This window comes from Macaca nemestrina, chromosome 20 (genome assembly GCF_043159975.1).
Source record: "Macaca nemestrina isolate mMacNem1 chromosome 20, mMacNem.hap1, whole genome shotgun sequence".
Classification (NCBI taxonomy): Eukaryota; Metazoa; Chordata; class Mammalia; order Primates; family Cercopithecidae; genus Macaca; species Macaca nemestrina.
In genome coordinates, this window is record NC_092144.1 from 10,038,969 (window position 1) to 10,052,215 (window position 13,247).

A 13,247-nucleotide genomic window follows, 5' to 3' on the forward strand; every position below is an offset into this window, starting at 1 on the left:
CACCGCGCCCGGCCCACCTAGCTAATTTTTTAATTTTTTGGGGTCTCTGTATGTTACCCAGGTTGGTCTCACACTCCCGGGCTCAAGCAATCCTCCCACCTTGACCCTCCAAAGTACTGGGATTACAGACGTAGTCTGAGCCACTGTACCTGGTTTGTGCAGATTAAATGAGTTATTCTGTGCAACGTGGTGTTGGAAGGGAACTTGGAAGCTGACTGTCAACCATGTCGCTGAGAAGGAGGAGGATGAAGATGATGATCTGGATGATGATGTAGCAGTTGAGAGCACAGATGCTGGGTTTGATTCTTGACACCACCACACACTGGCTGTAAGGCATGGGCTGGTGATTGCACCTGCTGTGCCTCAGTCTCCCCTTCTGTTAAATGGGTATAACAGCTATGGTGCCCTCTCCTGCAATTGCATAGCCAAATGCCTGGCACAACCCCTAGCTCCATGCATGTTTCATGCACACCAGCTACTGCAGACCCAGATTCCACCCCATGACTTTCCTTTTTTTTTTTGAAATGGAGTCTTGCTCTGTCACCCGGCTGGAGTGCAGTGGTTCAATCTCAGCTCACTGCAACCTCTACCTCCCAGGTTCAAGCCATTCTCCTGCCTCAGCCTCCTGAGTAGCTGGGACTACAGGTGCGTGCCACCACACCTGGCTAATTTTTGTATTTGTATTAGAGACAGGGTTTCACCATGTTGGCCAGGATGGTCTCAAACTCTTGCCCTCGTGATCCACCCACCTTGGCGTCCCAAAGTGCGGTAGTATTGAGGACAGGGCAGAAGGAAAGGGAAAGTAAACCTCAGCCTTGCTCAGAACCACCTTGCTTGGCTGAGGGAAGGAGATGTCCTTCAGGGCCTCCAGGGAGCAAGACTCGGCCTACCCAGACCTCACCTGTCCTTTCCCCAAACACCGCCCCCAGCCGTTTATCAGCCCCTGGAGGTGGGGACTTAGAGAACAGCAGCTATCAGGATCATCCATTTGCCTCTCCACCTGAAATTAACATCAACATTGACAGCAGCACTGCACTTTAATGAAAACATTATCATCCGGGCCAGGAGCCGTGTTTCATGCCTGTATCCCAGCACTTTGGGAGACCAAGGTGGACAGATCACTTGAGGCCAGGAGTTTGAGACAAGCCTGGCCAACTTGGTGAAATCCCATCTCCACCAAAAACACAAAAATTAGCCAGGCGTGGTGACGCGCGCCTGTAATCCCAGCTACTTGGGAGGCTGAGGCAGGAGAATCACGTGAACCAGGGAGGCGGAGGTTATAGTGAGCCGAGGTTGCACCACTGCACTCCAGTCTAGGTGACAGAGTGAGACCCCATCTCAAAAAAATAAATAAATAAAATGAAAAATAAAAAGTTATCATCTGGCACGGGTCTCCTTCGTGCCATCTTGGAAAGTCAGAAGCAGGGACACAGAGAGGTGAAGGCACCTGCCCAAGCCCGCGGCCACACAGCCTGGAGGGAGCTGAGCCAGAATTCAAATCTGAGTCCCAGGATTTAACAGTCCGGTCCCAGCCTGCTTCCGCCTACTTTGCTATATTGCTGGATGCAAATATTACTATTAGTAACACTAACTCTGGCTTAAATCGTGCTCACCCTAAGTGAGGGTGGCCCTAAATGTCTCCCATGTAGGAATCCTCAAGACAATCCCTTGAATTAGGGAAGCCCATTATCTTGTATTTATTTATTTATTTACTTGTTTATTTTATTTGTTTATTTGTTTATTTATGACAAGGACTTGCTTTGTCACCCAGGCTGCAGTACAGTGGTGCAATCACAGCTCACTGCAGCCTCAATCTTCTGAACTCAAGAGATTCTCCCATCTAGGCCTCTCCAGTAGCTGGGACTGCAGGTGAGCACCACCACTCCTGGCTAATCTTTAAATTTTTTGTAGAGATGGGGTCTCACTACGTTGCTCAAGCTGGTCTTGAGCTCCTGGCCTCAAGCCATCCTCCCACCTCAGTCTTCCAAAACACTGGGATTACAGATGTGAGCCACCTCCCCCAACTCTATTATATTCATTCGACAGATAGGGAAACTGAGGCCCTAAGAGGGTAGGTGATTTTTACGATGTCATCCAGTCAGAAGAAGCAGAGCTGGGATTTGAGCCCTGGAAAGCACAAGATTTTTTTTTTTTTTTTTTTTTTCTGAGACGGAGTCTCACTCTGTCACCCAGGCTGGAGTGCAGTGGTGTGACCTTGACTCACTGCAACCTCCGCCTTACGGGTTCAAGTGATTCTTCTGTCTCAGCCTCCCAAGTAGCTGGGACCACAGGTTTGTGCCACCATGCCCGGCTAATTTTTGTATTTTTAGTAGAGATGGGGTTTTGCCATATTGGCCAGGCTGGTCTCGAACTCCTGACCTTGTGATCGGCCCACGTTGCACGTTGGCGTCCCAAAGTGCTGGGATTACAGGCTTGAGCCACTGCGCTTGGCCTTTTTTTTTTTTTTTTTGAGACGGAGTTTTGCTCTTGTTGCCCAGGCTGGAGGCCAATGGTGCGACTTTGGCTCACCATAACCTCCGCCTCCCAGGTTCAAGCGATTCTCCTGCCTCAGCCTCCCTAGTAGCTGGGATTACAGGCATGCACCAACATGCCCGGCTAATTTTGTGTTTTTAGTAGAGACAAGATTTCTCCATGTTGGTCAGGCTGGTCTCAAACTCCCAACTTCAGGTGACCTACCCACCTCAGCTTCCCAAATTGCTGGGATTACAGGGGTGAGTCACTGCACCTGGCCTTGATTTTTTTTTTTTTTTTTTTTTTTTTTTGAGGCAGGGTCTCTGTCACCCAGGCTGGAGTGCAGTGGTGTGATCTCAGCTCACTGCAACCTCCATCTCCCTTGGTTCAAACAATCAAGCAATTCTCCTACCCCAGCCTCCTGCACAGCTGGGACCACAGGTGCGTGGCCACCACACCCAGCTCATTTTTATACTTTTCGGTACAGACAGATTTCACAGTGTCACCCAGGCTGGTCTCCAACTAGTGGACTTAAGTAGTCCGCCTACATCGGCCTCCCAAAGCGCTGGGATTACAGATGTGAGCCATCTCGCCCAGCCTAAAGCCCAAGACTTTATATTGCTTCTGTCCAAAGGAGGGGGGTGGTCCTTCATGCTCCCAGCAGCTGTCTGCTGAGGTCACCTAGGGGGATGCAGTCACTGCTGGGTCCTCACCCCAGCCTAGACATTGCTGAACCTCAAAATAACTCGTCTCCTGGCGACCAGGTGCGGTGGCTCACGCCTGTAATCCCAGCACTTCGGGAGGCTGAGGCGGGTGGATCACCTGAGGTCAGGGGTTTGAGACCAGCTTGGCCAAAATGGTGAAACCCTGTCTGGACTAAAAATACAGAGCCGGGCGCGGTGGCTCAAGCCTGTAATCCCAGCACTTTGGGAGGCCGAGGCGGGCGGATCACAAGGTCAGGAGATCGAGACCACAGTGAAACCCCGTCTCTACTAAAAATACAAAAAAAAAATTAGCCGGGCGCGGTGGCGGGCGCCTGTAGTCCCAGCTACTCAGGGGGCTGAGGCAGGAGAATGGCGGGAACCCGGGAGGCGGAGCTTGCAGTGAGCCGAGATCGCGCCACTGCACTCCAGCCTGGGCAACAGCGTGAGACTCCGTCTCACACACAAAAAAAATAAAAATAAAAAAAATAAAAATAAAAATAAAAATACAGAATTAGCCAGGTATGGTGGCGCATGCCTGTAGTCCCAGCTACTTGGGAGACTGAGGCAGGAGAATCACTTGAAACCGGGAGGCAGAGGTTGCAGGGAGCCAAGATTGCGCCATTGCACTCCAGCCTGGGCAGTAGAGTGAGACTCTGTCTCAAAAACAACAACAACAACAACAAAATAAAGAACTCATCTTCTGGGTCCCTGAGATGTTTTCAGGCAGTAAACAGAACCCGAAAGCCTGGGCCCAGTGCCCTGGAATCTGAAGCTCCAGGCCTGTTTGGCATGAAAAATTCATGAGCCCAAAAGCTTCCTCGGGGTCAGAGAACAGAGCAGCTCTGTGTGCAGGCTCTGCCTGTCCCGCCTGCCCCACCTCAGTGGTGACCTCCCCCATCCCCCTGAGGCTGTGGCCTTGTCCTAGTTCCTTCTGGATGCCTGGAGCCTCCCCCAGCCTCTCCCAGGGACCATGCCTCTAGGCCCTGTCCACAATCCCTTCTCCACACCACTAAAGGGATCTCTCTGAAACTCACAATTATTTTTTGACTCTCACTCACTCTCATATCCTCTATGCTCCCCCCCATTGCCCTCCAACCACCCCCACCTGGCACAGTCAGACACCTGCTGACCTCTGCCACAGGGCACCACCTGAACCTGCTGCCCCAGACACCCTAACTTCCCGAATTTCAGTTCCTCTCCTGCTGTTTCAAGCCATCCTCCCAACTCAGCCTCCCAAGTAGCTGAGACTACAGACATGTGCCACCACAGCTGGCTGGCCACTTTAGCCATTTTGAAGTGCACAGTTCGGTGGCATTAAGCACTTTAATGGTCATGCAACCATCACTACCATCCATCTCCAGAACTTTCTCATCTTCCCAAAGGAAAACTTGTCCCCATGAAACACTCCTCCTCCCCATCCCAACCCCTGGCACCCATCATTCTTCTTCTCCTTTTTTTTTTTTTTTTTTTTTTTTTTTTTTGAGACGGAGTCTCACGCTGTTGCCCAGGCTGGAGTGCAGTGGCGTGATCTCGGCTCACTGCAAGCTCCGCCTCCCGGGTTCCCGCCATTCTCCTGCCTCAGCCTCCTGAGTAGCTGGGACTACAGGCGCCCGCCACCGCGCCCGGCTAATTTTTTTTGTATTTTTAGTAGAGACGGGGTTTCACTGTGGTCTCGATCTCCTGACCTTGTGATCCGCCCGCCTCGGCCTCCCAAAGTGCTGGGATTACAGGCTTGAGCCACCGCGCCCGGCCCTCCTTCTTCTTTTTTTTTTTTTTTTTAAATTATTTTGAGATGGAGTCTCGCCCTGTTGCCCAGGCTGGAGTACAGTGGCACAATCTCGGCTCACTGCAGCCTCTACATCCTAGGTTCAAGCAATTCTTCTGCCTCAGCTTCCCTAGTAGCTGGGATTACAGGCACTCACCACCACACCCGGCTAATTTTATTTTATGTATTTTTATTTATTTATTTTATTTATTATTATTATTATTATTTTTTTTTTTTTTTGAGACAGAGTCTTGCTCTGTCGCCCAGGGAGTGCAGTGGTGTGATCTTGGCTCACCGCAAGCTCTGCCTCCCGGGTTCACGCCATTCTCCTGCCTCAGCCTCCCAAGTAGCTGGGACTACAGGTGCCCACCACCATGCCTGGCTAATTTTTGTATTTTTAGTAGAGACAGGGTTTTGCCATATTGGCCAGGCTGGTCTCTTGGCCAGGCTGGTCTCGAACTCCTGACCACTTTGGGAGGCCCTCCTCGGCCTCCCAAAGTGCTGGGATCATAGGTATGAGCCAATGCACCCAGCTTTTTTTTTTTTTTTTTTTGAGACGGATTCTCACTTTGTCAACCAGGCTGGAGTGCAGTGGCAGAATCTCGGCTCATTGCAGCCTCCTCCTCCTCCCAGTTCAAGCGATTCTCCTGCGTCAGCCTCCCAAGTAGCTGGGATTACAAGCATCTGCCACCACGCTGGGCTAATTTTTGTATTTTTGGTAGAGACTGGGTTTCGCCATGTTGGCTAGGCTGGTCTCAAACTCCTGACCTTAAGTGATCCACCCACCTCGGCCTCCCGCAGTATTGGGATTACAGGTGTAAACCACTGCGCCCAGCTACTCAGGAGTCTGAGGTGGGAGGATCACTGGAGCACGGAAGATCGAGGCTGCAGTGAGCTATGGTTGCACCACTGCACTCCAGCCTGGGTGACAAAGCAAGATCACTTTTTTTTTTTTTTTTTTTTGAGACGGAGTCTCGCTCTGTCATCCAGGCTGGAGTGCAGTGGCCGGATCTCAGCTCACTGCAAGCTCCGCCTCCCGGGTTCACGCCATTCTCCTGCCTCAGCCTCCCGAGTAGCTGGGACTACAGGCGCCCGCCACCTCGCCCGGCTAGTTTTTTGTATTTTTTAGTAGAGACGGGGTTTCACCGTGTTAACCAGGATGGTCTCGATCTCCTGACCTCGTGATCCGCCCGTCTCGGCCTCCCAAAGTGCTGGGATTACAGGCTTGAGCCACCGCGCCCGGCCGCAAGATCACATCTTAAGAAAAGATTGTGCTGAGCCAGTTCCTGAGAAAACAACAAAATACAAAAGAAAGAAAGAAAGGAAAGGAAAGACGAAAGTTCCTTCCAGCAGAGATATGAGAGGAAAAGAAAAAAAAAGTCCCCGGTGACATCCCCATACCCCAATCTTCATCCCTCTCATAACCGCTGGCTCATTCAGATCTTTTTCAGCTGGGTTACGTGCAAGGGGGTGTGTGTGTGTGTGTGTGTGTGTGTGTGTGTGTGTGAGATATTGTACCCTCTTTCTCCTCTTTCTCTCTCTCTCTCTTTCTCCCATGCCATATAAGACTATACAACTTGTGGACAGGCACAGTGGCTCTCGCCTGTAATCCCAGAACTTTGGGAAGCAGAGGCGGGTTGGAGCACTTAAGGCCAAGAGTTCGAGACCAGCCTGGGCAACATGGCAAAAAAATCTGTCTCTACTAAAAATATAAAAACTGGGAAGGCTTGGTGGCTCACGCCTGTAATCCCAGCACTTTGGGAGGCTAAGGCAAGTGGATCACCTGAAGTCAGGAGTTTGAGACCAGCCTGGCCAACATGATGAAATCCTGTCTCTACTAAAAATACAAAAGATTAGCCGGGTATGCTGGTGGATGCCTGTAATCCCAGCTACTCGGGAGGCTGAGGCAGGAGAATTGCTTGAACCCGGGAGGCAGAGGTTGCAGTGAGGCGAGATCTCTCCACTGCACTCCAGCCTGGGTGACAGAGCGAGACTAAAACAAAACGAAACAAACAAACAACAACAACAATATATATATAGAGAGAGATTAAGCTGAGCATGGTAGGGAACACTTGAAATCCCAGCTATCTGGAGGCTAAGGCACATAATCGCTTGAACCCAAGAGAAGGAGGTTGCAGTGAACTGAGATCGTGCCACTGCACTCCAGCCTGGGCAACAGAGAGAGACTGTCTTAAATTTTAAAATAAATACTACTTGCTATTATCACTCAACAATATGACCTGGACGCTACTCCGGAAAGCATGTGGTTGAAGGGGAAGGAAGTGTGTCTGGGGTGTAAAGTCCGACTCCCTGGGTTCAGATCCTTGCAGAGTAACAGGCTGATTATGTTACTATGGGTAAATTATTTCATCTCTCTGGGTCACTTTCTCCAATTGGAAAATTGTTATAATGATTTAATATAGAGTGCTTGGGCCAGACGCGGCAGCTCAAGCCTGTAATCCCAGCACTCTGGGAGGCCGAGGCGGTGGATCATGAGGTCAGGAGATTGAGACCATCCTGGCTAACACGGTGAAATCCCTTCTCTACTACAAATACAAAAAATTAGCTTGGCGTGGTGGTGGGCGCCTGTAGTCACAGCTACTCAGGAAGCTGAGGCAGGAGAATTGCTTGAACTCGGGAGGCAGAGGTTGCAGTGAGCTGAGAGCACGCCACTGCACTCCAGCCTGGCTACAGAGTGAGACTCCATCTCAAAAACAAAAACAAACAAACAAACAAAAATATATATATATACACAGAGAGAGACAGAGTGCTTTACTGGGGGAGCCTAGATCGCGCCACTGCCCTCCAGCAGCCTGGGTGACAGAGTGAGACCTTCGCTCAAAAAAAAAAAGGTGCTTGGCCAGTGTAGTGGCTCATGCTTGTAATGCCAACACTTCAAGAGGCCAAGATGGGCAGATCAGTTGAGGCTAATGAGACCTGGTCTCTATTTCAAAAAAAAAGAAAAAGAGTTTGAAAAATAATAATAATCTAAAGCACAGGCTGGGCACAGTGCCTCACGCCGGTAATCCCAGCACTTTGGGAGGCCGAGGCACGTGGATCACAAGGTCAGGAGATCAAGACCATCCTGGACAACCTGGTGAAACCCTGTCTCTACTAAAAATACAAAAAATTAACCAGACGTGTTGGCGGGTGCCTGTAGTCCCAGCTACTTGGGAGGCTGAGGCAGGAGAATGGCATGAACCCGGGAGGCAGAGCTTGCAGTGAGCCGAGATAACGCCACGGCACTCCAGCCTGGATGACAGAACGAGACTCCGTCTCAAAAAAAAAAAAAAGCAGTTAATGCCTTGTCTGACTCTGACTAAGCTTTCTTTTTTCTTTTTTTTTTTTTTTTTTTTTTTTTTTTTTTGAGACGGAGTCTTGCTCTGTCGCCCAGGCTGGGGTGCAGTGGCCGGATCTCAGCTCACTGCAAGCTCTGCCTCCCAGGTTTACGCCATTCTCCTACCTCAGCCTCCCGAGTAGCTGGGACTACAGGCGCCCGCCAACCCACCCGGCTAGTTTTTTTGCATTTTTTAGTAGAGACGGGGTTTCACCGTGTTAGCGAGGATGGTCTCGATCTCCTGACCTTGTGATCCGCCCGTCTCGGCCTCCCAAAGTGCTGGGATTACAGGCTTGAGCCACCGCGCCCGGCTGACTCTGACTAAGCTTTCTATAAACATTCACTCTTTCTTTCCTTTCCTTTTTTTTTTTTTGAGACCGAGTCTCATTCTGTCGCCCAGGTTGGTGTGCAGTGGTGTAATCTTGGCTCACTGCAACCGCCAGTTCCCAGGTTCAAGTGATTCTCCCGCTTCAGCCTCCCAAGTAGCTGGGATTACAGGCATGTGCCACCACACCTGGTTAATTTCGTGTTTTTAGTAAAGACAGGATTTCTCCATGTTGGTCAGGCTGGTCTCGAACTCCCAACCTCAGGTGATCCTCCCACCTCGGCCCCCCAAAGTGCTAGGATTACAGGTGCGAGCCACCGCACCTGGCCTTAGAGACAGGTTTTCATCATGTTATCCAGGCTAGTCTTGAACTCCTGACCTCAAGTGACCCTCCTGCCTCCCAAAGTGCTGGGATCACAGGTGTGAGCCACTGCTCCTGACTAAACATTCACTCTTATTATAATCTGCAGGCCCACCTCCTTTTTTCTTAAACGACTTAAAAAATTCTCATTTTGAAATGTAACATATATTTATTTATTATTATTATTATTTATTTTTATTTTGTATTTTTTTTTGAGACAGTGTCTCATTCTGTCACCCAGGCGGGAGTGCAGTGGTGTGATCTTGGCTCACTGCGACCTCTGCCTCCCGGGTTCAAGCGATTCTTCTGCCTCAGCCTCCCAAATAGCTGGGATTACAGGTGCGCACCACCACGCCCGGCTATTTTTTTTTTCTTTGTATTTTTAGTAGAGACGAGGTTTCACCATATTGGCCAGGCTGGTGTTGAACTCCTGACCTCGTGATCCGTCCACCTCGGCCTCCCAAAGTACTGGGATTACAGGCGTAAGCCACCGCGCCCAGCCTGTTTATTAAGGTCTCACTTTATTGCCCAAGCTGGTCTGGAACCCCTGGGCTCAAGCAGTCCTCCTGCCTCAGACTCCCAATGTGTGTGACACACTGCATCCATGAAAACGTAACATACGTATATAAATGTAACATACGTATACATGTAATATATGTTATATACATATGTTACATTATATATATAGTGTGTGTATATGTGTGTGTATACATATACACACACATATATATTTGCATCATAAATGTTATTCCTGACGTGGGACAGATTTCTTTCATCCCCCCAGGTGAATCACATGGTACCCTGGACAGACCTAGGAAGCCCTCCCTTTCACCATCTCCAGGGAGGTAGTGAGAACGGCAGGTGCCGTGGACTGGGAAGGCTTTGGAGTTTCCCAGCCTACCTCTTCTCCCTTTCTCAACAAAGGATACCCGTTCCCTATTATTCCTCTTATCCACTCTTCCCTTTTAAAAAAAAACCCACAAAACCGTCATCAATAAAAAAACACAAAGAAAACCTTTTCAAGTATTGGGAGTTAGGGGTCCTGGGCTGGGACTTGGGGTTACAGGTCACCAAGAAAGAGGGAGGGGAAGAGAAGGAGGGGCTGTCCCTACTGCTGGCTTTCTTCTTTGCTGCATGCTATGGCAACTGTGTGTCGACCTCCTCTGCTGGCAACTGTACATACGGGACCACTGAGCCTGGAATGAAGCAGTCTTTTTTTACATTTTTTTGAGACAGAGTCTCACTCTGTCGCCCAGGCTGGAGTGCAGCAGCATGATTTCAGCTCACTGCAACCTCCATCTCTTGGGTTCCAGCAATCCTCCTGTCTCAGCCTCCCAAGTAGCTGGGATTACAGGTGCCCGCCGCCACGTCCAGCTAAGTTTTGTATTTTAGTAGAGATGGGGTTTTGCCATGTTGGCCAAGCTGGTCTCAAACTCCTGACCTCAGGTGATCCACCTGCCTTGGCCTCCCAAAGTACTGGGATTACAGGTGTGAGCCACTGCACCCAGGCTAGACATTCTTCACTGATAAAATGTTAGGCTGTTTCTCAAGGTGTGTAACCCTGATGTCAGCTCATTTGATGTTGAGATACTGATCCACCAAATAGAGGGTGCCCCAGACATTCAGGTCATCCTTGAGTTCCACGACCACATTCTTGCCCACAAGGGACTTGAAAAATGAACAGAAGAGCATGATGCTGGCGACCTGACCAGGAAAAGCAACACATATTTTATTTTATTTTATTTTATTTTATGTATTTATTTTGAGATGCTGTCTCACTCTTTCACCCAGGCCGGAGTGCAGGGGCACAATCTTGGCTCACTGCAACCTCTGCCTCCCGGGTTCAAGCAATTCTCTGCCTCAGCCTCCTGAGTAGCTGGGATTACAGGTGCCCACTGCCATGCCTGTCTAATTTTTTTTTTTTTTTGGCATTTTTAGTAGTGACAGGGTTTCACCAAGTTGGCCAGGCTGGTCTTGAACTCCTGACCTTGTGATCCACCCACCTCGGCCTCCCAAAGTGCTGGGATTATAGGCACGAGCCACCGTGCCCGGCCAGCAACACATATTTTAAAAGGATAGACGTTGGTTGGGCACAGTGGCTTGTACCTGTAATCCCAGCACTTTGGGAGGCTGAGGTTGGTGCATCACCTGAGGTCAGGGGTTCGAGACCACCCTGGGCAACATGGCAAAACCCTGTCTCTACTAAAATACAAAAATTGCCACTGAACTGCAGCTTGGGCAACAGAGCAAGATTCTGTCTCAAAAAAAAAAAAAAAAAAAAAAAAAGGCGGAGGGGAGTGGGGTTGAGAAGATCAAGTATTCACAAATTGAACTAAGGTATGTAACTACAATTCTGTTTCCATTACCCAGAAGCTGCTCCTGTCATCCCAGTAGTTATTACCGTTCCAAAAGTCAACCTCTGATCTATGTTCCATTATTATAGGTTAATTAGCAATGCCTGTTCTAGAACTTCAGAAAAAAGTGTGTGGCTTCTTTCACACAGCATTATGCTTTTTGGGGAGAGATTCATCCATATTTTTGCCTGTATCAATAGTTTATTCCTGGACCAGGCGCTGTGGCTCACACCTGTAATCTCAGCACTTTAGGAGGCTGAGGCAGAAGGATCACTTGAGACCAGCCTGGGCACCCATAGGGAGACCCTCCTCTCTATAAAAATTTAAAAAATTAGCTGGATATGGTCAGGTGCGGTGGCTCACACCTAAAATCCCAGCACTTTTGGAGGCCGAGGTGGGAGGATCACCGGAGGTCGGGAGTTTCAGACCAGGCTGACCAACATGGAGAAACCCCGTCTCTACTAAAAATACAAAATGAGCTGGGCGTGGTGGCACATGCCTGTAATCCCAGCTACTCAGAGGCTAAGGCAGGAGAATCACTTGAACTTGGGAGGAGGAGGTTGTGGTGAGCTGAGATCATGCCATTGCGCCACTGCAATCCAGCCCGAGCAACAAGAGTAAAACTCTGTCAAAAAAAAAAAAAAAAAAAAAATTACCCAGGCATGATGGTGTGTGCTTGTAGGCCCAGCAACTTGGGAGGCTGAGGCAGGAGGATCACTTGAGCTGAGGAGGTCAGGGCTTCAGACAACTATGACTGCACCATCCCACTCCAGCCTGGGCAACAGAGCAAGATCCTGCCTCTAAAAAAAAAAAAGAAAGAATAAAATGTTCATTCCTCATCACTAAGGAGAATCCCATGGTATGGGTGAAACCCATGATGGTTTGCTTCACCATTAATCGGTTAATGGGCATTTGGGCTGCTCCTAGTTTTTCTGCCCATTACAAATAAGGATACTATAAAGCTGCCATGAACATTTATATGAATGTCTCTGTGGGTTTTTTCTTTTCTTCGCTTATATTTTTCTTGGGTATATACCTAGGAATGCAATTTCTAGGGCATTAACTTTGCAAGAAACTGCCAGATCGTTTTCCAACTGGTTGTGGCATTTTACATTCTCACCAACAGTGTAGGAGAGCCCCCATATGCTTCCCATCTTCCTCAACACTTGGTTCGACCAGTCTTTTTAATTTTAGCTATTCAGGTGGGAGTGCAATGGTATCTCATTGACATTTCGATTTACATTTCCCTGATGACTTTGTGCTTTATTATTATTATTTTGAGACAGGGTCTCACTCTCTCACCCAGGCTGGAGTGCAGTGATATTTTCACACGTTTTTCTTTCTTTTTTTTTTTTTTTCTTTTTGAGACAGAGTTTCACTTTTTGCCCAGTTCTGTTGCCCAGGCTGGAGTGCAATAGCGTCATCTCGGCTCACCACAACTTCCACCTCATTGGTTCAAGTGATTCTCCTGCCTCAGCCTATTGAGTAGCTGGGATTACAGGCATGCGCCACCATGCCAGGCTAATTTTTTGTATATTTAATAGAGACGGGGATTCTCCATGTTGGTCAGGCTGGTCTCGAACTCGTGAGTTCAGGTGATCTGCCCGCCTCGGCCTCTCAAAGTGCTGGAATTACGGGCGTGAGCCTCCGCGCTCGGTCTGTTTTCACCCATTTTTTCCACAACAGCTGTCGAGGCTACAGGGAACACTTCTTGGTTACTACATCCCATGCACACACACCTGCAGTGATTTGTCCAGGGTCAGTGCCAGACAGGAATCGCACCAGGTGAACATGCCTTGGATTTACTCTTTCTGCCAGAAAGCATTCTGCTTCAAAGCATTTACTCCCCTGATTTTATGTTGTCAAACTCTAAAATTCTTACCAATCTGATGAATGGAAATGGCATCTTTTGGTATGTTCAGTGGTACA

The 13,247-nt window shown here is 49.0% G+C and overlaps 1 pseudogene; it reads right to left on the bottom strand.

The window, feature by feature from the left end:
- Positions 1-172: 172 nt before the first annotated feature.
- Positions 173-10,656, bottom strand: LOC139360192 (U6 snRNA-associated Sm-like protein LSm2 pseudogene; annotated as a pseudogene).
- Between the last annotated feature and the right edge of the window lie 2,591 nt (positions 10,657-13,247).